This window comes from Onychostoma macrolepis, chromosome 17, assembly GCF_012432095.1.
Source record: "Onychostoma macrolepis isolate SWU-2019 chromosome 17, ASM1243209v1, whole genome shotgun sequence".
Classification (NCBI taxonomy): Eukaryota; Metazoa; Chordata; class Actinopteri; order Cypriniformes; family Cyprinidae; genus Onychostoma; species Onychostoma macrolepis.
In genome coordinates, this window is record NC_081171.1 from 9,438,363 (window position 1) to 9,465,242 (window position 26,880).

Consider the following 26,880-nt stretch of genomic DNA (forward strand, 5'->3'; position numbering starts at 1 on the left):
GAGGCTTAGCTAGCATTAAAAGAAAAAGAGAGTTTACATACAATTGGGCTCATTACATATACAAGTGTGTTTACTGCCATAAATGTGTCTTGAAGGCATTGACCTCTGACATAGTGCGACTGGACACTAACTTAACAAATATCACTGTTTACTACTGCAATTTAATCTCCTCAGCATCCAAAAACACTTTTCAGTAAAGCTAGGTACAATAACACCTACCTGAATTCTCTTTATTTTTCTTCTACTTCTGCATTTGGTGAGGAAAAAAGGACAAACGAGTATTATACTGCTGCTTTTTGTCTATAGCCAGCATGTGGTCTTAATCTGATTACCTCCAATCTTCCTGCTCTTTTCCTCAGCTACGTGTAGCCACAGCAATACTTACCGAACTATATTATTTACATGCTTTACAAACACAAACAAATAGGAAATAGGAAATGATCCCATGTGATGCTATGCCAGAATGCCTATACAAACCCTCCCGCCTTCTGATAACGATGCATTGTTTTTTCCTTCCTACATCCTGCCTGCTGTCCTTAGCGACAACAAGAGCTACAAGCACTTAATCAATGAATTAGCAGTGCAAGATATGCAGAGTGGGCCTGGGGGTCAAAAGGAGATGAGCAGGCCCTTTGAGTTATGTGATGAGCAATGCACAGGGTGCAATAACTGACCAACCAGTAATTTGCTTAATAGCCCGTCGAATCCACACTGCAGAGCTCACGAATCAGATGACACTTTGAAGAGATGAGAGACAGTGACCTCTCCGTGATAAATTGACAACCTGTCTGGTGAGTTAGGGAGAGAGGGGGATCTTGGCCATGCCAAGTCGCTGGCTGGCAATCGGACTAATGGACGCGAGCGGCTAGACAGGTTTCTGCATTTTGACCCTTACGCGAGTCAGCTGGGCACAAGGCCAAGGTCACTGAGTGAGGTGTGGTGTGGTGTGTGTGGACTTCATATGCTGGCATGATGTCTGCTTCTCATTTGATTAATTTTTGTGATCTGGTAAATACTTCATGGATGACGTTTTCATCCATTTAAACACAAAATGTCAGAATTTGCATTAAGAAGATTATTGATTGCTATTGATCATGCCTTTTCAAATCATCTTAAAGTGATAGTTCACACAAAAGTTCACTTACTTTCTTCTGAGGAACACAAAATACAATTAATGTGAGGTGAAAAAAGTGGCACACATGGTGATGGTACAAAAATGAAATGGGATGAAAAAAGTTAATTAGTTATCTCGTATTCCCCCAAGAAACTTTTACATTTGCTTGCAAAACTTAGTGTTCACTTGTAAAATATTTGTCATGGAAAAATATGAAATTGTGAGAAAAAATATATTTCAGATATATATTTCAAAATATATATTGTTTTTGTGAGAAAATACAAAGTTTCTCAGGGGAACACAATAGTTTTGTGAGAGAATGTGAAACTTTAGTGAGAGAACACAAAAATATTGAAATACAACATTTCTTCCTATCTCGTTTTTTTTTTTTCATCACTGTGTCCCCTTAGATGATCCATTGATTTTCATTGAACAGACAATTTTTTTTTTTTTTTTGTATACATCTCAATTCGTGCAAATTGCTCTGACACTCAAGAGTGTACCGCAGGATGACAGAAACTATATGTGAGTGGGACATGATTTTTGGATATTGAGGATAGTTTTGATGAACTTCCATAGTCAGTGGGCTATGGTTTAGCTACAATTTCATGCAGGCTTTATCTGTTTGCCAGTACGTAGGTGACCCACTGGATGTTCTTTTATGCAGGATAAAAAAGAAATCAGCCTGGATTTAAAGTATGCAACATTTAAATTGGATTGCATGGCGTTTTAAATGAAGGCAAATAATTTCATGGTTGCTTAATTTGAGGTAATAATACAAGATTTCCCACAGTTGATCTTTTCATATAATTTATTTTATATACAATTTATGCAGGGGTTACAAGTCGATGAAGGGGCTTTTCCACGGCATAACATAAAATTAGAAACATAAAATTAGAAGTTGTGCATTTCTGTTTATACCAGATGATATATTCCACTTCCTTAATGCTGCAACCATATGCAGAGCACAGGATTAGCTTTTTTTTTTTTTTTAATTTAGGAATCAGGAAGATTTTAGTAATTTTCAAAATTTTTAAACTAAAAATAACTGTGCACTTACTGTAAAAAACAAAAACAACACCAAAAGAACAACTCTATTGTTGTGAAATTAGACAACCTGCACACAAGCAGGTTTATTTGTTGTGCCAGCATTGTTTGATTAGGCAAGGGCATAGTCAAAGTGCAGAATGCAATTGTTTAGAATGAATAAACAGATAAATAGTTAAATTATAAAAATTATGAATAAATAACACCACAAAAAGCTGATTGATGTCCGTACATACAGGACTCCCTAATGGAATGGAACTGACAGTGATTGCAAAGGCCCATTTAGCAGTTGATGTGTTATTATGATTGGACATGTCAGTCTTTCTCCACTGATTAAAAAGAAGCAAATACCCCCAAAAATGTACCCAGTGTTCACAGTTCCTTTTTTGCGTCTGCAAAATGATGAGTGCATATTATTCTGTCAATCCTGAGAAACCGGTGACATTCAAAGTGAAGCCAAAGATGAGAAAGAAAGGCGTTCTCATGAAGAACTTTACCCCCCACCCCCAAAGAAATAAAAATAAAGCAACAAGAAAAGAGAAAAGAATATTTACAGAGATGACAGTCAAAAAGTCAAAGAAGTGACCACAATTTTCTAGGGCTCAAGTATAGAAACGCATACTTGAAGTATATTTCTGTGACATTTTCAAGGGCCGACTGACAGCTGATCAGACCCTGCCCACACCTCTGGGTGTCCGCTTGTTTGTTAAGAAATACAGACACATGTCTTTGCAGCAGACATGCATTGTCTCGGAGCTGAGCTGACGGCAGGAGTCCACTTGTCCTTGTTATCTGGTGTTTTTTCGCTCTGACTGCTGAAGTTTCCTGTTATGTTAGTGTGTGTATGTGTTTGTGCTGTGCACAGATGCAGTTTTTGAACCCCTCACTGCGCACACTGTTGACAGTAGAGATGAAATTTAACAGTTCCGGTTCCAATTTCTATCCTTCTTAATGATTCTAGTTCCTTAATGGCTCAATTAACTTTTTTTTTTTTTTTTTAAAGAAGAAATATTAGGATAAAATAAATGCTGGTTCATATTGCATATATTGCCTTCAGCAGTCTGTTGCCAAATTATGAGATCATTTCAGATTTCTACAAAACAGATAGAGCAAATCAGAAATACATTTCATACATTTCTTGCAAAATTATTGCACAATCTTTAAGTGACTTTTCACAGACTTTTTAGAGAAAGCAATTGCAATCCAATGACTTAAAGAATAGCTAAATGAAAAATAACAAATAGTTAGCCTATATGTTTCATTCAATTAATAATTAATATGATCACTTTTATAATATACCGCTGATTACAACAAAACTCACGCTTATCATTTGAACAACCAGTCCGTACACTCAATAGGCTATTATGTCCTGGTCATAATGGTTCGTTTAGGAATCAGAATCGTTTAGGAAAAAAAGAACCGACCCATAAAAGTCATTCTTTCAGGAATCGGAATGGTCGTGTTGTATCCCTGTGTTCCATTCGGAAGGGCTCATCCCTATGCCCTAATGCCTTCAAAGGTTTTACCCTCCGGAGTGAGAGCTTCGAAGGGTTGAAGGGTGTAGGGGACCAAACAACTGTTTGTTGAAGTGCCCTTCTGCGTCATCATCATGCAAAGAATCTGCGCAAAGGATCATGGGAGCCCGAAGTGTCCATCAGTTGTACCCTTTGAAATCCTTCATTCCGAAGGGCCCTTTGAAGTGGCTAGTTTTGAGCACTTCGGTTTGGAACGACCCTTCAATATGGCGGTCATGATTGTTTTCACTCCGAAGTGTGATATATCCCGTTAGGAACGCACCGTGTTTCGAGAAGAACCAGTTCATTTGAGAAATACGTTCAAAGAATAAAGGCACTGTATTGTTTCTGATTCACTTAAAAGGACAATCCATATCATTATTATTACTATTACTATTATTAAATTCACTAAAAGGAATCAGCTTGTTTGCGAATCGGACTACGCTGGTCGCGCTGCAGATTCAGTAGCGATGTTGTTGACAAGTAATTTGCTTCCGGCATTATATTGTCCAGGCCTGAAACGATTGTCGGTTGTGCTCCTTGTCACCAAATGAAGAAAGCGAAGCACAATCCCCATACACTGTGTGCAATAATACACTATATTATCCACAAGGGAAATGTTGTTTATCTCGTCTTGACACCGCTGATGGAGAGTCGTCCAGGTTACGAGTTATCAAGCTCCCGCCATTTAAGATCCAAACGACAGCGAGCATCAGGACTGAGCACGTAAGTGCCAAGTTACAAACTACTTTGAATATGACCAGATTTATTTGAAGATGATATAAATCATGCACATTCTCTTTAAATGTGACCGTGAATATGCCCAAACACACTTAGCTGTTGCACTTTGGAAGTGAGATCATTTAAACTGTCTGTCAGGCTGAAGCAATCATCGTATACATACAGAAATGAAAATGGCTAATGTAACCCGGTCAATACAGGCCATGGTAATAAATAATGCAGACTTTGGTTCAGGAGCTGAGGGCAAAAATGCGTTTCTACCACCTATGTCATTTTAATATAGTGTTTTAATCATGGCAGGGGTTGTTAAAGGCTTTGGCTCGCGCACTCGCCCTACGCACTGTTTCTGGGCCAGTAAGCTGGCCACGAAGAACGCTAAACCCCTCATCTATATTTTCATCATTCGCATCATGCTGAACAACCACGGCACGTTCTCGGCAGTCAACACAGACTGCATGATATTTTCTTTTTTAAATTAAAAAGACAAATGCCTCATGTCTGGCAATAAAAGGGCTTTGGTGGGAAATGATTCCAGGGGCGCCAGTTTTTACACCATTTATCCCGATACAAAAGCCTTTGTGAGGCGTTGGGAAGCGAGCGTGTGCTGAGGCTGGGATGGGGGCATGAAGGCAGATCGAGTAGAAGTTGGGTGTTAATACGGAGATTGGCCGAAGATTATCGCGGGTTCAGGGAGATTCAGTCACAAGGTTTAAGTCGCTGCTTTTCTCCACTGGTAACCATGCCAACTGTGCCAGGAAACTATTAAACAGCTCCGCATCAAAAAACAGGGACCTTCAAAAAGCCACAATGCACATCTATCGCACCCAAAACAGGATAAGCCTCTCATCAGTTGGGGAAGTTCCTCTGCGTTACAGGACAATTTTTTAAAGAGAGAGAGAGGTAGCTAGGATCCAAAACTCATTTTCATACATATTGTCTCTCTCTCACATTCTGGTGGGTTTTAAATGAAAATATGAGAAACGGTGGTATTCAAAGCGACTCATTTGTTTAACATCTGAATATGCTGCATTTAATGTAAAAAGGCATTCAAATGCATTTAACAGTTTCAAACTGTTTTAATGTTTGAAACAGTTTGATGTCTTGTAAAACTGATATGGTTGTGTATCTATCTGTCCATCCATCCATCACCTTGCATCAAAGTTGTCCTAAAACCAAAAACTTTTTTGATCCACATATATAGATCTCACATCAGGCTTTTATGGCCCATAGTGTGATAAAGTAAGAATATGAATATTACACCTAAGGAAGGAAAAAAACACATTAGTTTTATTCGGATGCCCAAACAATTTGGTGTAGTTTTTTCTTTATATGGCCAAAATGTAAGATAAAAAATTCTGATAGCATATCTTTATAAGCAGGCTACTTACTAATTAGTTGTCTCACTATATATCCAAATAATATGTCCCGATAGTAAGATGATATTTAAATGCTCAGTTTTATGATTAAGGCTTTGTAATTTTACTTATGGGAGGCAAATTGTATAATGCAATGCAATGCCGTGCTGATTGACTAAGAAAAAAATTATTGTTGTGTTTACTATGTAAAAATAAAAGATAAAAAAATTTCACAACTAAAAGACACATGTACAATGATCTGAAGGTTGACATTTTTTGAATTATCATGTTGTGTTCCAGTCATTTTTACCCATTTATTTATTTGCAAAAGGCTACTTGGTCCCGTTGGACATGAACTTACTGACTTTGTTCACACAGGGTATAACAACTTCCCAAACAAAATTGATAATTTTTGTACTTTTTGGGTGATCCTCCCCCCACTTTGTTATACCTGATCGGCCTAAAACTGCTAATAAATTATATGCTATGCTATATTATTACCAAATATTGGGTTCAATTTTTTTTTATCAACTTGTTTTCTTTCAATTAGCATAGATTTTATTTATTTTTTTGTTACTGTTTGATCATAGGCCTTACTGACCTGAGCTTATGCACCTCAGACTATTCACAATGTTTGTTTGTTTTTTTTTCTCTCAAAAATTGAGGTGCATAGGCTCAGCTCAGTGAGGTCTACAACTAACCATTTTCAAAAAGAATACAAAACCTGAGCTATTTTAAAGAAAAAAAGTTGAATTCAAGATTTGGTGATGATATAGCATGATGAGAGATTTATTATTTTTGACTGGGAATACCAAATTAGTAGTTTTCAGCACAGCACAAGGGTTATACTAAAAGGCTTTTTAATTGCAAAAAAGTGTGAAGGCTTGTAGTGGATTGTGTACAACATTTTTCAGCAAAGTTATGAAGTTGTTAATAATTTACAGGCCTTAGAAATTCACATATCGAATATGATACAGTAGGCTTTATAGGGTTAAGGCCAGCGTGACAGAAGCCCTCCCTGCATAAGCTCTATGGACACCATTGTCCCATAAAACAAAGAGCGGACCCTTTCCCAGCAAAACTCAACCCATCCTACTTTCAATTCTCTTTTCATTGGTCTAAACAAAAACAAAACAAAAGAAAATAAACAACAAAACCCCTTAATTATGGCCTAGGTGGCTTGCAGGGATATTATTTCACGTAGGACAAGTGTTTAGCTGACAAGCGGTCTGAGCTTTTCTTTCTTTGCGTGATCAAAAAGCCAGGCAACAGATGTCAAGCTTTTGAATTTGCGCACGGAACATGACCTCAGGGGTCAGGGCCTATACATCCTGCCCAGGCCCCAAGCTGTGTAAGGCGAGGGCTGAGCAGAGAGTCTCCCAGGGCAGGTGGGTCTGGGTACGCAACCATCCCAGCATTCCCTTGCACTGGGTCGTACCATAATGATGCCCTATTTATGCCCCTTGTACATCTCTGTGGCGTGATGCGGGGCTTGACAATGGGCTGTTTCTGGCAGGAAGCTGGGTGGGGTGTAGGGGTTAACCTGGCCCACTCCATGGGAAAGAAAACATCAATAGAACTGGGTATTAGCAAAACTGAAGCATAGGTTACTCAGGAATTAATGAACTTTCAGGCGGACTCCTTATCCCCGTATTGACAAGATGAAGTTGAAAAGCTGCTCAGGTCTCGAGTGGAGAACCACACAGAGGAGGGGTTGTGAGTGATTGCCTCCAGAGGAGAAAGAGCTCCCTGAAAGGGGAAAAACTGAAGAAAGAGACTGAGAGAGAGGGAAGTGTGCAGTATCTTCTGACAATGTTGAGTGGTAGCATTTCATTCAAAAAACATAAACACACACACACACATATATATATATATATATATATATATATATATTATATCACATAAAACACATATATAACAGTAGGGCCTGTAGATAGGGAGTACGTGTTATTTAATAAAAATATAATTCTATTTTCAGAATGACATAATTTTTTTCTCAAACATAGTGTGTGGGGTAAAACTATTTTTTTCAAATAAACTATTATAATTTTGTAATACATAATTATTGATTATATTAATTTTAAGCTAAAACTGCCTGTTCTCTGATTTTCCTGTGAATGTTTAAAGCAAATTGCTTTGTCAGACTGAGGGGCATGTTACCCCACCCATGGGGGCGTTTTGCACAAATTAAATTTTTGTTAAAAATCTAATAACATGAAAACTCTGGACATTTTTCATACTTGGTTTATAATTTATGTCATTGTCACTAAAACTATGATAACTTTTCTGAACACATTTAACTTTTGTTTCACTGAAAAAAAAAAAATACACAATCCTTAAGGAGGGCGTTTTCCCCACTCTACTCATATATATTCACATATATACATATATATATATATATATATATATATATATATATATATATATGAATGATAAAATACAAACACACTGAAAAAGTGGGCGGGGACTAATGTGCCCTGTTGCTTAGTCACTTGTTGTTTAGTTACTTGTGTTGCTATTATAGACATACACTAAGGACATTCTTAAACTAGAGAGCATTTGATTGGATAAAAATATGTGTAGTGCAGGATGAGTCATCAAGTATTTTATTCACTTTCCAGAAAAAGCTGTCAACAACTTAAAGGCACAATATGTAAGTTTTCGCCGCTAGAGGTCACATGTTCAAAACAATAACAACGGCGAAGCTTGATGACGCTGTGAAGACGGGTAGAACGATGGGAGACGTCGCTTTCACTATTAAGAAATGTATGAAATTTATGAATAATGTTCACGGATGAGGTAATGAATTACCTGTAGCCTACCTTCCACAGTTATTCAAACAGTGAATAAATTAAACACTTTCAAAAAACTCCCCTTAAAGCTGCCTATACACTGATGAATGAATCGCATACTTACATCATACATAGGCTAGATCTGCACTTGTTTATGCTGAGAGAACTCGCGAGCTGAATTCAGTCAGCCTGTCAGCGGGCGCACACTTAACAACGAAACTCCACTGTTTCAGCGATGACTCATCTGAACGCTTCTGATTGGCCATTGCATTCATAAGCTCAACATACTCGTGTGTGATTGGTTATAATGAGGAACACTGTAAAAACGCAGAAAAAGAGTCATGAGCAGATATAAATTTAATGCTGCAGTCAACACTTTTCATTTCAGCTGTAATGGATTTACTTTAACTGTGCAGAGGCATTTTTATCCATACTTGTAATTTCTTGTAATTGTAAATACTTGTAATATTATGTCATTGATAGGCAACCATGACCATGGAGGAACAGGAACGAGCCAGTTTTTAAAACTGGAATTTCTCTGTATTTACAAATCCTTCTGAATTTTTGGAATAACGTAAGTACACAACTGCATGAAATATATAACTCTGTGTAAGTGATTTTTGGATATTTTATTACTAACATCTTACATATTGTGCCTTAAAAGGATTTTATATGTACACTACCATAGATGGCCTTGAAACTAACATGCACGGACTGAAAGTTTAATTTTATTTCTTTCTAGCCAGTAAAGTCTATAAATATTAATTTATGGGTGTTTAAACATGTGTTTCCTTTGATTGGTTATTTGATCATCCACTGGAATATGTTGCATAATCTGTGCATCCTGTCTATATGTTTTGGATATGACATAATATACAGGGGTAGACATCAGACAGCACAATTGGCAACCATATACATTTAGCACTCCCCTTTTCACAAATGAACTTAAACAGTATACATAAAGTTGCCTTTGGTTTTGATGAATGCTTTTCTATACTGTATGTTTTCTCTTCATTCTGTTGAGGAGGCACTGAATTCTTCAACTTGTTTTTAACCTCATTTTCAACCTCATTGCCAAATATTAAGCAGTTTTAAGTGAATAATTACTGCATTCTAGATGGAAGTGATGGCATCCTGTGTCACGATGAAGCATTTTAACTCAGATTATATTATTTTCCTCTGAATCACCTTCCGCCAGTCACACATTCATTAGGTCTCATTAATCATTTTCTTAACCAAGAGACCGCACTAGGATTCGAACATGAACACATTATTGTTTTACACCGTGTCTTAAGCAGGCGTGACGTAACAATATTCTAGCGACAAGCAATTTGACCATCCACATTGAAAGTGAAAATGCTACGTGACACAACAAAACCACAGCCAATCAGAAAACTGTGGTTGAGTTTTATCTGTTTTTTTAATGACACTTTTCCAGGCCTCAAACTTTTTGTCATATAATATAGGGATTTGCAACCTGATATTAGAGATTTATCAGTTGTGTATACATTAGACAATTAATTGTGCATGTTCATTTCTGTTATTTTTACATTTAGAATAACTTTGCTGTCACCTAGTTAACATTTAAAAACATTAATTATTTAATAACACTATTAAATGTAATTTTTAGAAAATCACAAAATGAATATCAATTTATTTTACCAATAATTTATTTGGTCAAAAAAGTTCAGACCCATAATATTGATCATTTGGTTATCAGCCATTGGTTAGGACACATTGCTAAAAGGTTGCTTTTTTTTTTTGCAGTTTTAATAACAGATGATAGGAAATTAATGGGGAACTATTGTGCAAGACTCCGGATCTGCAGTTCAAATCTGCATTACCCACACAAACACTGTGCCTCATTATGTACCTAGAGTATATTTGTCACCTACTATACTACAGCTTCAACTTTGTAGAGTTGTTGTTTTTGGTGATTGAGATCATTTTGCCATGATTTTTGTACTTGCTGTGCTCACAGTTCACACTATTCAACGAGACACTGAGTCAGAGAGAGAATATGTGGTGTGCGGGATCTGAGTACCTGTCCTGGTGGTACGGCAGCTGCGTGTGACTCCTGTGGTGTCAGTGGCCTCCTGCCTGGACAGCACGGGCTGATCGGGGCCGTCAGCAGAGTTAGGTGGTTGTCATTCAGCTGCTGCCCCTGCTGGGGAGTTTGGCCCATTTTGCATTAACACCCTGCTGAGTTAACGCCTCTGATCGCGCACACCACTCCTGCCTCCACATCGCAGTACTGCCGTGCTCTGTCTTCATAATTGAGTCATTTATTCTATTTCAAATGTGTCGTTGTTTCTCGGGTGTATGCCAGGAGCACAGTAGTGAGGTGGATGGGCTGAGAGACTAGTAGATCACTGTTTGGGCACACGAGAGGGTGTGTCAAAATAGTTGATTAGTCAGTTGTTTGTGAGGTCAACAAGTGTATATAATTTTTTTTTTAATAATTATTTTTGTATTAAAAAAAATGCTTTAATTTGCATGGTAAGGACATGCTGACTTGAGACAATTTGAACTAGGGATGCACCGATGTGTCAACAAATAATCGGTATTGGTCAATTAAAAATAATTATTTTATCGGCCAACAAAATTTATCGGCCTGGTGAACCGCACCCAAGAGGGACAACAAAATCTAGTGCGATTCAACCAAACTAAATGAGGCAGGTGTGAAACCTGATTTATTTTTTTAGTATTTAAATTTTTCATTTATTTTGACAAAATATCATCTATTTATCGGTTATTAGCCATAACATTATCTTATCAGTATTGGGCATAATTTTGATATTTGTGCGTGCATAATTTTGTTTTCTGTCATGATAGGAAGAAATTTATATTACATAGATATGCTAGTATCAAAATTTTGAGCTTACATCTCTGTTTCTCTCTCACACAGAGACATCATCGATTTCTATGCTGCTTTCGCAGTCGTACTGCAGGAATGTAGACAAAAATTTTGAACACTTTTTCAGAGGCTAAGATCTATTGGTTGTCATGTGCATGATTTTAACAAAAAAGTAATGAAAATTTGTTTGTGATTATCAAAATGAGTCTCTAAATCATGGCCAATCGTACAGTGTGCATCAGGCTTAAAGGACAGTACAGTAGAGTACGTGTGGAGGAAGACTTTTGGTTGGCCTGACGGGGACGGGGGTGGGGGTGGAGGGGATTGTACATGCCTCAGGGGACATAAGCCTCACACTCCACTATCAGTGCAGCAAGGTGAAAGAGATGTCCAGCTAATTATACAAGCAGCGCTGAGGCATTCTGCTTGAGTGGCTTTACCCTGATGAGCTGACAGGGAAAAGCCGAGGATGCCGTTTGAACAAAAGGAGGGAAAAAAGGGAAGGAGAAATGAAGAAAAAGGAGAGATGAATGTCTTTGGTCATGAAGTGTAATCCCACGCTTGCTTTTATCAGCCTTTCTCTGCTGCACCTGAAATGTTGCCCGCTGCTTGTGCGCTAAGCCTTAGCATAGCAAAGAGGAGAAGCCTGCGAAATTTCAGCTTCCATAGTTTTTTTCCCTTTTGCCTGCCTACCTTTGTTGTGTGACTACGATGCAGAATTATTCAAATCCCTGCATCGTTTTTTTTTGTGTGGTGGTGGGTGCAAATGAAAGCAGCCTTGGCGCGGATGCCCTGGGGACCAGCGGGGCGTGAGGAGAGCGCTGATTCAGACTACACAGTGCCACCTTGAAGCCGTACTGTTTGTCCTACCCGGGCACTAGGCTGTTCGCTCGGCTCTGGGCGGGAAGCCCTGAAGACTGGGCGGAACGCAAAAGCTTAGCCCTTTAATGTGACCCCGCCACTGTGCTACTCTTTCTGCATATGAAATATACCTGCGTACACGTGTCTTACTTTTACCCCAGTGTTTGATAGGTTACGCTAAGGAGAGGTATTGTAATATGACCATGTTTCATTTCACACTGTCTAGCTGCATTAAGCATTGAGTTTAGCAAGTGAAGTACCTTAATTTTTGCTCTATTTAGACCTGGTGTTAAAGGAAACGTTCACTGAAAAATTAAACTTCTGTCATCATTTACTTACCTTCATGTTGTTCCAAGTCTTTATGAGTTTCTTTATTTAAATATATTTTGAAGAATTGTGACGATATTTGTCCATACTATTTTTTTGTTATCAACTTTTTATTTATTTTCATACACGACATCATAACATCCATTCAAAAAAAACAAAACAAAATAACAGACATATAACAGACATGGTGCTCAAGAAACATTTCTTATTATTGCAGTGTTGAAAAATGTTTTTTTTTTCTCTGTCAAATTCAGTTTTATTTTTACCAAATATTAATAATCAAAAGCATCCCTAATTAACTGATTTTATAACAAACAATAATAATAATTTATTATTGTTTTATTTCTTTCTGTTGTGTATTTACATTTTTCTGCTAAATAAATTCTGGTAAATATTCCTTTAAAAATATTGTTTTAATAATAATTGTATTATTAGTAGTAGTATTATCATTACATTAAGTAATATTTCTGTCATGGTTTCTTCAAGTTAAACTGAACTTTTATTTCGACGGGTTGCTGTGAAGATCCCTTTAGGTTTCTGTTTGTATGTATGACGGTATGTGTTTATGTGTTCATGTACTCATATATTGAGGCGGCAGAGGCTGAAAACTTGAATGCTAATGTCACGTGCGCTTCAGTATGTGTGTGCTAAACAAAACCGCATGTCTGTGCCATTCATTCACGTCAGTAACACGAAGAACATGCAGGATTCATATTTAAATGGTATATTTGTGGCTTAATATTCACAGACACTAGTCCACATCTCGTTTTGATTTAAGTGTACTTACATACTTTTGATGTAGGCTATCCATCCAAAATTTGGCAAATTCCGCGACACTGCTTTTATGACTGGATTCCGTGATTCTGTTTGCACAGAAAACATAGGTGAAAAATCAGCAGTGTATGTTCTTGTGTGTTCTCATACAGTCCTTATACAGTCATACAGTTTTGGTACATTGTGAGGGTGAGTAAATGTTCTTTTTTGGAATGAAACCTTTAGGTTCCATCTCTGGTGATCCAATCACAAGTGATCATTAAAGAACATTACTGATCCGATCACAAATATTTTGGACCCCATTCACGTCTGCATTTGGCACTGTCTATTTGCAATCGGATCACCCGAAACGGATCTTGATACCAGGTGTAAACGGGGTGTTTGCGGTGCTCTGGGAACTTGATAATCACTTGGGCTTGCTCAGCACGCACTAGCAGTCAGATTGTATCTTGGCCCCTTTGTCTCGCCGTATCAGGAAACAGAGCGTGAACGTGCTTGGACAGCCAGGACCAGATGATCAGGTCAAAAGGGCCCTGGATCACCAGATTGGAAGCTTCTGGGCCAATGTGAACCCTTCGTTCTACGAACACCTTGAACTTCTCCAACCCCGCTGTCATGACAATGAATACTACATCCCACCAGCACCATACTACCTCAGTCCAGGCTGAGAAACAATAGGGCTGCCCATTGCCGGAGGCTGGGGGGGGGGTTCGGTATCTCTAAGGTTATCTCCCAGTCTCATCGGCCCTTCAGTGTAATTATGCATAATTGCCCTGCCACATGGAGTGCAAATGTAGCGGATGTGAAAATGTCCAATGAAAAGATATACACTTTTATGGTAAAAGTCTGTCTCTTCTAAAAAAGTCGCCTTTGACTTTGACTTGAGTATGCCCTGTGCAGTCATTAAAGGCCAATGACGTTTGAGGAGGCCGGCCATGGCGATGGGTCATTAAATGCAAGAGAGTTCTCTCTTGTCAGCCCTCTAGCTACTGGCTGGGTTGCATATGGCCATGTCAGAGACCTTTCTCTGAAGATCTGGCCTGGACAGGGGCCAGTCTTAATGGCCGGGTAAAGGAGCAGCAAATAGCAGGAGCTGACAGTGGAAAGCCTTGGGAAGGGGAACGGAACAGAAGAAAGAGTGTGAGAAGTGGCCTGGAGTAGAACATGCGTAATGGCACAAGACTGTCCTTTCGGCCAGACATAGTGCTCTCCAGTAATTAGACAGGATGCCGATGTCACCCGCCACCTCTTGTGTGGTGGAGACGAAAGAAGGGGGCCACGGTGGCTGCTCTTTTCCCTTGTATCAACCGAAGAGGACAAAAGCGACGGCTACCTCATTTACATTTGAGGGCACTGAATACTTCATAAGGCACAGTGTTTCTCCTACAAGCCTTGCTTGTAAAGTCAGTTAGTGGCACATATTGTATTACCTGATGACTTTGTTCATTCATTAATTCATTCATTCAATGTTAAGGTATGAACAAAAGCTTAAAACTATTCAGCAGACATATTTATTTATATACATGTAAATTATACTCTGAAGTTAGTAAGGCTATACCTTGTTTTTGTTGTTATTATTTTTTTTAATTACTATTTTACCTCCTTTTATGTAAAGCACTTTGAATTACCACTGTGTATGAAATGCGCTATATAAATAAACTTGCTTTGCCTTGCCTTGCCTATATATATACATTTTTGCCATTTAAAATAACCGTTTTCAATTTTAATATATCTTAAAAAGGAATTAGTTCCTCTGACAGCAGGAACTTTTTGTTAGTTTTTTTCAGCAGCCGTTATTCCAATCATTAGTGCCGCATTATCCTTCAGAAATTGTTCTAATATGCTGATTTGGTGCTCAAGAAACATTTCTTATTAGTATCAATGTTAAAAACAGTTGTGCTGCTTATTTTTATTTTTTTTGTGTGGAAGCCTTGATGAATTATTTCAGGGTTCTTTGAATAATAGAAAGTTTAAAAGAACAGCATTTATTTGAAATAGAAATCTTTTGCAATGTCAGTCTTTCCTATCATTTTTGCATTGAATGCATCCTTGCTGAATAAAGTAAAACAATTTCTTTCAAACAAACAAACAAAAAAAAGCACTGACCCCAGCATTTTGAAGGTAGTATGTGTATAGTAGCAATTCTTAATGTCTATGATGTTAACTTAAGCTTTTTTATATTTATTATTAATATTTTTAAAGAGGCAAGCCTTTTTATATGACCTCGCATCCACACTTGAAAGGCAAATTGCGCTTCTCGAGAAATGCCATGTGGTCTTTACAGTATATGTTCAAGATGGCAGTGCCATTAGTCATAATTCTAGTTCTCCCACCTGTCCAGTTCACCTGATGGCTCTCAACGTTCTGACTGCACCAGAGCCACCACACCTCTGGATCGCTAAAGAGCACTTATGGAAAAGAAAAATGACCTCACTTTTAATTTCCAAGTATAGAGGTCAACAGCAATTCCGCCCACTTTTCCGTAGCTGGCATGCCAGACAGGGTCCCTCCAATGGCTTCTTAGGGCCTTTCCTCGCCCTGCAAGTTACTGGTCCTCACTGTCACTCTCCCTGCATGTCAGGGGCTTATATCCATTCTCCACTCATGCACTTACTCTCTCCTCCAGGCCTCTCCGAGCCACGACTGCCAGAATTAGGGAGCAATTAATGTCAGCGCTGATGGCAGTGGTTATGTTAAACTGACTTCTGTCTTCAGAATTTAAGCACATTCACTCCATTATTCATTAACTGTAAGGGTTGAAATTACTGTCAGATGAAGAAATCAGTGTCAGGTAGAAATGGTGGGGCTGTCCGGATAGTGACTCAGTTTCCTAGACTGCCCTTGTCGGGTTCTCGCAGTGGCCGTTAATGGCCCTTGTGACTCTTATGGCAGGAATCGTGGGTATTTGAATAAATAAACTGGAACTGTAATACAGTGCATGCTAAATCACTTTTTAAAACCCTGCTTTTTGAAATGGTTAGCTTTCAACAAGAAAAAAAAAAAAAAAAAAAAAAAAAAATAAAAAAATATATATATATATATATATATATATATATGTATATGTGAGTTGGTTGGGCTATTCTTAAATTATAATGCAATTAATGTCAGAATTCTGTGCTAAATTTATGTGCGGTGTCATATTCTGAGCTTTAAGATTATTTGGGTGTAATGGAATGGACGCTGCGTGGTCCGGGAAAGATTACAAGGCAGGGATGTGCTCTCAAATCTGCATTCATTGTTAGCGTCGCCGTACCCGGCTCAGAGCTCATTCCGAAACATTCCATTACAAAATGGTTTGGATGTCAGCAGCTCAAAGTCCTATGGGTATAGTTTGGCTGCAGTTGTGTCTACCATGCAGACAATTATGTGGCCAAATTTTACAAGTGTTGGTTTTACAGAAAAATGGAAGAAAGGAAAGAGGAAAATGGATTTAATTACTCACAGATAAAACAAAGCACCAAAACCATTTTGGTTTTCCATTTTATTCTCTCTTATTTCAATACACCACCCCCCCCCTCTTTCTTTTCTGTGGCACGACTGGGGAGAATGTTGGTCTCACACGTTTTTGCGGCTGACCAAGGCCAAGCCGGTAACACAGAGAGTGCGAGGCACGAGCCAACAGTTTCAGGCAAATCATAAAAGCAATCCATTAGAAAAAAAAAAAGGAGAAGACTATTGAGTGGAGCGGAGCTGGAAGCCACTCATTAAGGTGAAATGTGCCAAGGTCTGCACTCACAAAGGACTCTAATGCGCCCATCGCCAGATCCTTTTTGTGTGAGCGTGATGTCATTCATTGTGATGCAGAACCCAGAGAGAGCGCCACACACAAGTGACAAGCCCTATATGAGTTTTATATCCTTATAAAAATCTCTCTCTCTCTCTCCCGTTCTCTCGCTTTGTCTCTTTGCCTGTCTCTTTGTCTCTCTCTCACTCACACAAATGCTACACACACTTTCACACACTCTTTTCACTCCTCTTGATGTAATTCTTCCAGATTACTACAGCAGGGGGCAGTCTGGCATCCGCACGGATCCCTGGCACTGGCACTGGCTCATTGGCTTCCTGAGATGCCTGTTAGTGTTCCTGTATGTGTGTGTGTTTCTCTGTGTTTCTGAGAGAAGGGCAGTAAGAGGCCACTCCAGCCATACTTGTAGAAACCATACTCTCACATACTTCACCTGTGCACCTTTCTAAGAAAACCCTGAGAGCAGCATTGGAAAAAGGATGAGAGATGTACTTAAAATGCTGCTGTATTGTAAGTGCTGGAGAGCAGAGAGACATAACCAATGGTGACCAAATGAAACAGTGTTGGTACTGTAGGTTTTCTCATGATAGGGGTTTATTTAAAAATTTGCATAGTCAATTTAATGAATTCATTTATTGTAAATAAATAAATAACACTTATTTATCTGCACATAAAAGTTCACAAAGGATTTTCATATACCATCGGAGCAGTTTAAACGTGAAGCACCACATTCAGGGTTGTGTGAGTCAGGACACCTGGCATTATAGCATCTATACACTATACTGTTGTACTCTAGTGTATATTACTATAATTTATTGACATTTATATTATTTTTTATTTAGCTGTTTATGTTATTTATGTGTATTATATTATATTTTTATATTTACATATAAAGTCATTTTTATAATGCAGAGTTAGTAATCATGTTGAGATGCAGTTAATTGGGATTACTTAATAATTACTTAATCATGAAATTAATTCAAATTTTTCTTAATCAACTGAAAGTATTATATATCATAATTCATGTCTTATATTAAATATATCATGTGTATTATATATATATATATATATATAAAAGCTTTCTAATTAATATTTTGTAATACATATTCAATGCTTTTGTCTGTCACAATAATGTTATGTAATGTAATTAATTAATTGGCATATCATGAAATTAATTCTGTTATTTTTCAAATTGATTAAAAGTTCTGTTCAAAGCATTTCAAAAAATAACACAGAAACTACCAGGAGCTCAGTTTTCAAAACCAAAACTTAAATTCTATGGGTTAGGTTCCAAGTTTTCTAATTCATTCTTTAAATCTCAGTGGATAAGAAAGGGTTATAAGTTACCAGTCTCATCTTCTGCTGAAACGTCACTTGCTGTATTCATTTTAAATGGTGGGCGTATCTTGCATCCTCTCACCTGTAATAATAACCTCTTCAGCAAAGCTTTTTTTATTTTCTTGTACTATGACTCATATTATGAGAAGCAATAGATGATGTTAATATACTAATCAGCCCTAGTTCACCTGTCGTGGGTTATGTTCAGTGCTGACAGCAGTTTAATGCAGCCATCACACACACACACACACACACACAAACGTGGATCTGGTGGGAGGCAATAGCGCCGTGTGCTCTTAGTAACTGTGTCAGTGGAGCTCACAGCAGTCAAAGGCCAGATAAAATACTGTAACCTCATCATTACAAACCATATTCTCTTTAAAAGTCCTCCTTTTTTATATCACATCATGAATATTTCATGCTGTGATATCTGGGCCAATTAGGTGTCATATCCTCTGTCTGAGAGTTCTTTATCTTTTTCTATTTTCTTCTCATCTCTGCCTGCCGGTAGCTGTATTTAAGAGGCAAGTGTCTCACTCAGTATGTAAAAACACAAAATGAGCAGAAAATAACACAAAATGTTCAGCTCTGTATAGAGGGGGTTTTAAAGGTGTGATTTTTGGGGTGTCATTATAGTAGAAAAATATGAACTGGGGGAAAAAGGGCTCCCACCTGGAAAATTCAAGCTGCTAAAGTGGAAGTTGGATATCAGGTCACAAAAACACAATTATTAATGTTACACAGTAGCATTACGCAGACTCCCTTCATCCAAATTCCTTGCTTCTACACTTTCCTTTCCTTTGCACTTTCTTCCTTCCTTCCTTATTTCCTTCTGCAAAAAAAAAAAAAAAAATGCATTAGCAATTGTTTGATACCATTTTTCATGTTATATAATAATAGCAGGGTTCCTAAGGGGTTTGGAAAAGTATGGAATTTGATTTAAGTATTTTCCAGGTCTGGAATAGTACGGAAAAAAGAAAGCAGAGTATGGAAAAGTATTTGTGTTACCAGACTTTTGCCCCTATTACATTTTTTTTATAATAGAAAATTAAGAATTTATTGAAAATAAATTTATTGTACAAGAAGTCAAAGTCAAAATACAACAATGAATTCAAGGTGCACTTTTTCATTATGCAAAACTGCAGGTTATAAGCATTTTGGGTTTCTTCTCACAATATTCTTAGCACTTTATTACATAGCCTTATTTTTAAATAAAAAAAATATAAAGACTTTTATGTGTGCACGAGAAACTTGGCATATAGGACAATGCACATTGGGCCACCTATTTTGCCATAAGCCCATTTCGCAGTGTGGTTTCTTGGCCTCCACAAAGTATGAGTTAAAGCGACCTAAGGCCTTGAAATATGGCAACAACAAAAGCCAAATTTTAAACACTTTTTTACAGTACCTGTTTTTTTTATAAACCCTTGAACTTGGCAAATTTTATGCCTTCGTTCCATTTCGTGTCATGGTTTGTATGCCACCACATAGGATGTGTTAAATTGGACATTAGGCCTTGAAATTAGAGGTACTACCATAAGAAAATCCAAATTTTGAGCAAATAGATATGTTAATTCATGTGCATCCATGCTCTTGTTTTATTCATCGTAAGATGGCAGTGATGCACAAAGGAAGTAGGTTATATAAAACTAGAAATTGTAATGCGTAAGTATGCAAAAAAATTCCCATGCACATGCAGTGGCGTTGCGGACGGGCACGCAGGGCACGCACTGCGGAGGGACCCCGCGATAACCTCCCCGTGCTGGATGGCATCGTATCATGTGTCGACGATAGCCAGAGATATTGTCAAAAGCATCAAATATTGTCAATAATAAGAGGATTTGGCAATTCCAATTAATGCAGGCCTATTACATTCTTCTAATTATTAGGCCTGTTATTATAATTAGGTTACTTTTATTATTGAATTACAATTAATTACAATTAATTGAATAATTAATAACTGATGCACTGTGAGGATAATAAAAGATTAGGCTATTAGCTTACTCCTCAATCAAAATGTTTTTTTTTTTAAAACAGGTCTATAATTTATACAGTTAATTTAAATTATTAACACTGCAGTCATCATTGAAAATTAAGAGCAGCTTTATTTCAAACACCAACTTTCAAAAACCTGTTCAACGCGAAGTTTCTTCTTGTTTTTTCACTTATGTACAGGCCACAAGAGAAATAGGCTATTAAGGGAATAATTGAAGTCAGTTATATACTGTTATCAGCATATGTTGAAGTAGATTCATCTCTCGTCGTCTCTAAGAGTATATGTGCCATGAATGCAGCATCAGATGCCGAAACACCGGAAGATTAAACTTTTTTTTGTTTGTACTTTCACTTTCGGTTATATTGAATTGACTGAGGTTAAGACGTTCAACGGCATAAATTTTGCACGTTGCTTGTGTGATATCCATTGGCTTGCCTTTATGGTATAAAACAGAAATATTTCCAATATTGTGAAGTATCAAACCCCCCCCAGACTTTGGTCCGCGGGGGGCCCTACCGGGATTTTTTCACTACGCCACTGTGCACATGTGAATAGTTCCTCGAGGGTACAAAATAGTTTCTTGTGTACAATAAAAAGTTTTTTTATAATTTTTTAGGGGCTCTGTCACTGAGAAAATAAAAACAGTTGCAGATGATTGTACTATACACCAAATATAAAGCTGAAAATAATGCTCTATGAACCATTTATGTTAAATATGGTCTGAAAATCTACTGAGAGGTTTGGGAATTTGAATCTGGAAAAGTATGGAATTTTGAAATGGAAAATGTGTAGGAACCCTGTAATAGCAAGGCTGGCTTTGGACATTGGTTTTCTTTTTTTTTTTTCTTCTTCTTTTTTTTTTTTCTTCTTTTTTTTCTAGATTCTGTGTTAAGTGCTCATTTTACCAAAACAACTGAAACAAGCTCGAGTTTGAGACAAAAAGGTGTTGTTCCTTTGTGAATGATGCTGTGAATGAACATTCTATGATAATTTTGCAAGTTTGATATGTCCTAGTGTTTGATTTTATCTTATGATTTACAAGTGCTTTTAAAAGTCAATAATGTACAACATCATTTTGTTGTAATGGTCCTGCATTGGAATATGTGAGGTGCCCTGTGAGAAATGTATACTTTTTAAGAATAACACCTGATATATATAGTCTTGACGTGTTTTAAGGAAGTGCAGACAATTTAACCGCTGTGGTGTTAATCAGCTTCCTGTACATGCTGTAACTGTAGCTCATTAAGCTGGTAGCATTGATATGTATTAACAGATCAAAACAAATTATTCAAAGTGTTGCGTCTATGGAAGTTCTTTCCTCTGGTGGGAAATTTAATCCAGGGAGCCGCTTGACATTATTTAGAAGCAATTATTTTAGAAAGCTGCATAAATACCTCTAATTTACTGCTGAAGGAGGTGTGTTTTTATTGTAAACACACTCCTAAATGATCTCTTTTAGATTGGGCGGCCTTTAAACATTCGCAAAGTCTAGAAAGATCGAAACAGCCTCATGACGTAAGGTAAAAGGGTCATAGCTTTCAAATATAGTCAAATACTCAAGTGCTGTTTACAAATGAATGATTCAAAGTGATTTCTGAAAAGAGTCTGTGGTCAGACAAAGCCCTTGGAGACCATATGATACATTTTCAGAGTGTTACATTTTTTTGACATGATTGGAATACAGTATACATTGATGAAATATGTACATTATATTTATAAATATTTATTTTTACACAGTATAGAAAGTATCATGCAAATGTAAATAATTAAAAATATGACCGTAGGGGGTAAAATGCACATATAGATAGATAGATAGATAGATAGATAGATAGATAGATAGATAGATAGATAGATGATTTACTATATACACGCATATGCATTTATATGCTAACAACTGAGCACACACACATATATATGTGGCTTTCCGGATGTTAACAGTCAGTGACAGAGGTGGCAGATCTGGGTACTAGACCCATTGCACGGCTCCACAGCGAACGCCCCACCGCCCAGGCCAGCTCTGGAAACTGGATCAGGGGAAAGTGTCGCGTTTAATTATGCTCCTTGCTTCAGCTCAGCGTGGAACCATCTGCCACTGCGAAATATGACTTTAATAAAGAGAGAATTTTCCAGTGCATAATTTAGTGGTAATGGCCGGACAGTTATGTTACAGTCATACATTAATGCGTGTGAAATGCACGCTGAGTCGAAGGCAGAGAGGTTTGGAAGGGGTTTCAGTGATGTACTGTGACATCTCACAAACACGGAGATCTCATTTTTACATCCTTTTGTTGGTGATCAGGCTCCTTGGTGGTGTTACGTACTGTATTTGAATACAGTATTTTTTGCATGTCTTTTTTACTCACTATAATTGTCATTTTTTTAAATGGGAATTTTCAATAAAACAACATTTCTGTTTGTTAAGCTCCAAAGATCACCAAAGCTAACTGTCATTTTTAAATGGGACTATTCAGTGAAACATTTCTGTTTGTCAAGCTCCAAAGATCATGATAGAACCACCTTAAAAGTGATCTATATGATTTCTGTGATGTATTCCACGTCTTCTGAAGCCATACGGTATTTTTGTGCAAGATGGACTCAACATTTATATTGGTATACACAGAAAACGTTCCCTTTTATTGCAGTGTTCAGATCAAATTTGGTGTTGTTGAAGTTTGGTCATAAAAATGCTTGAGAAGACATTTGTTGTCATTGACATTCAACTGACATAATAGCCACCATATTTGATTTATTTTAATGAGGGAATTGTACAGCTTTAGAAGACTTGGAATATAGCGCAGGAGTCATATGGACTTCTTGTTTCTTTGTGGAGATGTGGCCACAATGATCATTGCATAAATATTCTTCAGAAATTCTTTTACATTTACGCAAAAAAAAAAAACCAAACAAACAAAACGTAAGTTTGGCACAGCATGAGGCTGAATAAATAATGACCAAATTTTCATTTTCTGGGTGAACTATTCCCCAAACTATGCTTTAGAAATGGCATGAGACTAAGGTTCTACCTATTTTTTAAAAACAAAAACAAAAGCCTTAACAATCTGTCTGATTAGAGCTCGTACCTTGGACAATCTGAAGAGATGAATACATTTAGTTACTTCAATCTTGTTTTTCATTTACTACAGACAGTTCCTGGGCCAGATTTGGTTTATTTAAACCTCACGTGAATAGCACTGATTCCTCAATCAGAACCCCTGCTCTCGACGACTTTCTCAATGCTGAACTAAAAAAAAACAAAAACCCAAAAGCCACCCCTGTCTCTGAGCTCCTGTGCCACACCAATGCCTTTACATATTTCACATATCCCTTTTATTGCAAATTATTGAGGTTTTTTATTGCTATTCATAAAAAAAGCATATTTCCCTTTATCTGCAATTTACGGTGAAGCTTTTGGCGCAATTTCCGATACTCGAGTTTTATTTCCTGACATTAGCGTGCTATTTTGTGGGAATGAAGGAATTTTTTTCGCCTGCTATTCACTTGACTGCAAGGACCTTTCAGCTGATGTCGGGGGCGGAGGGACACGTACACAAAGACCAACAGCTGCAGCCACTCCGCGCTCCCGGTACCCCCTGTCAGATTCGGGGCCTCGGAGCATCGGTAGCCCAGCTCGCTGAAGAGCACGTTTCCAGGCAGTGCAGTCATTCACAGATGAACAATGCTCCTTATTAGTGCCTCTCCGTCACAGTTTTGTCACCACCGTCTTGATGTAGGATGTCTATTGATTAGGCACAAACGCTGAAAATTGTGTTGTTTGTCAGGATTGAGGTAGTGCTTGTCTTGCTGTGTGTTTTCGTTGTTAATTTACATATAAATGAAACTATATACTAATGTATGTACGTAGACATGATCTATGTACAAAAGCATGCTAGCACGTACAAACGCACTTGCTCAGGATGTGTCACGAACAGGAAGACAACACATTGTCATTGAAGGTGTAAAAGCATGTGAGAAACAATGTGTCATGTAATCCCATTTTCAGACTTAACAACGTCTCCTTTTGTTTGGGAACACACTTTAGTTGGTTCACACATCAAGTTTCAAAGGCACAAAACCTTCTTGTAAGGTTTTTAGCGACAAAATCAATCTTGTAAGATTTCCCAATTCAAAATGATTTTCACCCCTTCTCAAAAAAATGCTGCCAGTCACGTGCGAGTGTAACGCTAATGACATTGCAAAATCATACAGTTCACGTATAGTTTGTTTCGTGCTTTTCACAAAGCGTCTTGATACATTGTTTCAAAGCAGCTTTCTGTGCCTTAATGCCCCCCCGTGAGCAAGCCAAAGGCTACACATGCGATATGATTATATTAATTACCGCAGTCTAAAAATAAACGTATTGTTAGAGAACTACTCTATTTCACAGTAAGTTTATTACACATTTGATATATTTTAGGGTGAATTTTGCTACTTTTGCTCACAAAGAGAGTTCAGAAAGGAAATACAGAGAGAGAAGAGATTGCGAAGTATATTTTACATTTGAGTTTCTAGACTCTATTTTTATTTTAAGTAGAATCTATTAAAATAAAATAATGGCTATGGCATATTTGATATGATATACAGCACATATTGAAAGTGAAATATTTAGTTATTTTGTAAGATATTCTGTCTGACTGTGGTGGCAATTTAACAGATAAAGCTGAAAAGCAGCTTGAAAACATATCAATAATCATTCATTCAATACAGTGAATGGTAGATTTGTCAGTATTTATCATGAATGTTTGATGCATTATTTCCGTACCTGACTTTGTTGACCCATATTGAGTGAACACAGAAAAAAGGGGTGGATAAACCCAAACACATGTGAATACCTCTGTACGTGTTGAGCAGATTAATCATTACTGTTACTATTATTACTCCAGTTTTTATAGCCTATTTTGTCCCATCACTCAAGAATTGGTGTCATTGGTGACTTTTTACCTTTAGGTTTTGCAGTCTCTGTGGGGTGAACGGCAATTAAGTTTATTGTAAAATCAAAGTATTGCCATCAAGACCCGAATGTGACTCCATGGCTTTGAACACCACCGATCAGATTGCTCCGAGATTGATCTGAATCCACCTGATGCTGGTCTTGCTGTAATTATCAACGCAGGTAAATGGCACCTCACCTGATGATAAAAACGGATACAGATATGCCGCCGGCTTTCCTTATGATTCACTTTAAGTCCCTGATCTACTCCAGCCTGTCCTGTGGGCATGTTCAAACAGGCGTTCTCAAATCTCTATCCCTGTGGGGTCGGCTCTCTCTCTCCTTGCCCCTCTGCCCCTTAGCCAGCAGCCCCGTAGCACCAGGGAAAATATCGCTTTAGCTTAACTGATGAAAGCAGTGCCCCCATCTCATAGCATTAACTTGTTTATCTTTAGCAGAAGCCAAAAAAAAAAAACTTTCAAGCTCCATTGCTCATTCTGTGCGAGAGAGATAGACGAAGAGACATGCGAAAACAAAAGGCAGCCACTGAAATTTGCATGGTGCTCAATTATACATTAGCGAACATCACTTGGCAATCTGTTCATATCAATTTAATTGGATTTTAATACTGCCTCTGATCTTGTTTTCTAATTAACAGCAGCGGCTGGCAATAAAGCAGAACCATGCACCCAGCAACACCTTTGATCCTGGCCATATGGAGTTCCTTAGAGCTCATTGGAGAAAAAAAAAAATCAGTCACCTAAATATGAGCCCATGACAAGCCCAGTGGAAAGCGGGTGGGGGCGGATCAGGGCAGGAGTGGGTGCCCGGGAGTGAGGCGGCGTGTCGGGCTGAAGGCGAGATAAGTGTGACCCCCAGATGGCCGGATATCACTCCTGCTAACGCTTTCATTGATTAATTTCTCTCCTGATTGGTTGTGATTACTGATAAATAAAACATGATCTCGGAATCGGATGCAAATCAGCTCCTGAGCTTTAGGGAAATGTTGATTGCTTTTTCAAATCTGTTTATTTCCACCCTTGTTGCCCTTAACTTTGTATTTGACGTGGGACTTTGAGAGTGTGTTTTCATCTCTCGCTTTCATGCTGGAAGAGCGGGGATTTAAACCCTCAAAGACGGTGCGGATAGCGACGGAAAAGTTCAATGTTTTGACCATCGGTTCTGGGGGAAATCAAACATTTTGGTCACTGGAGGAATGTCTGCTGCATTGTAAACACGGCCAGCTAATGCTTGATGTTTGATAATGTGCAACAACATGTGCAAGAGTTTTCCGATCGTTTCTGTTGTAACATAATTAATGGTATGAAAAAATTTCTTTTTTCTTTTTTTCTTTCGGTATGTTTGTGTCGTTATTTATTATTTGGTTACTTATTTATGTTTGCTCGTCTAATCACGACGACGCTCGACAGCTCTGAAAACTTTTAAATAATGCATAAATGATATAAATTAAAAACATTTTAAGTCTCTAAAA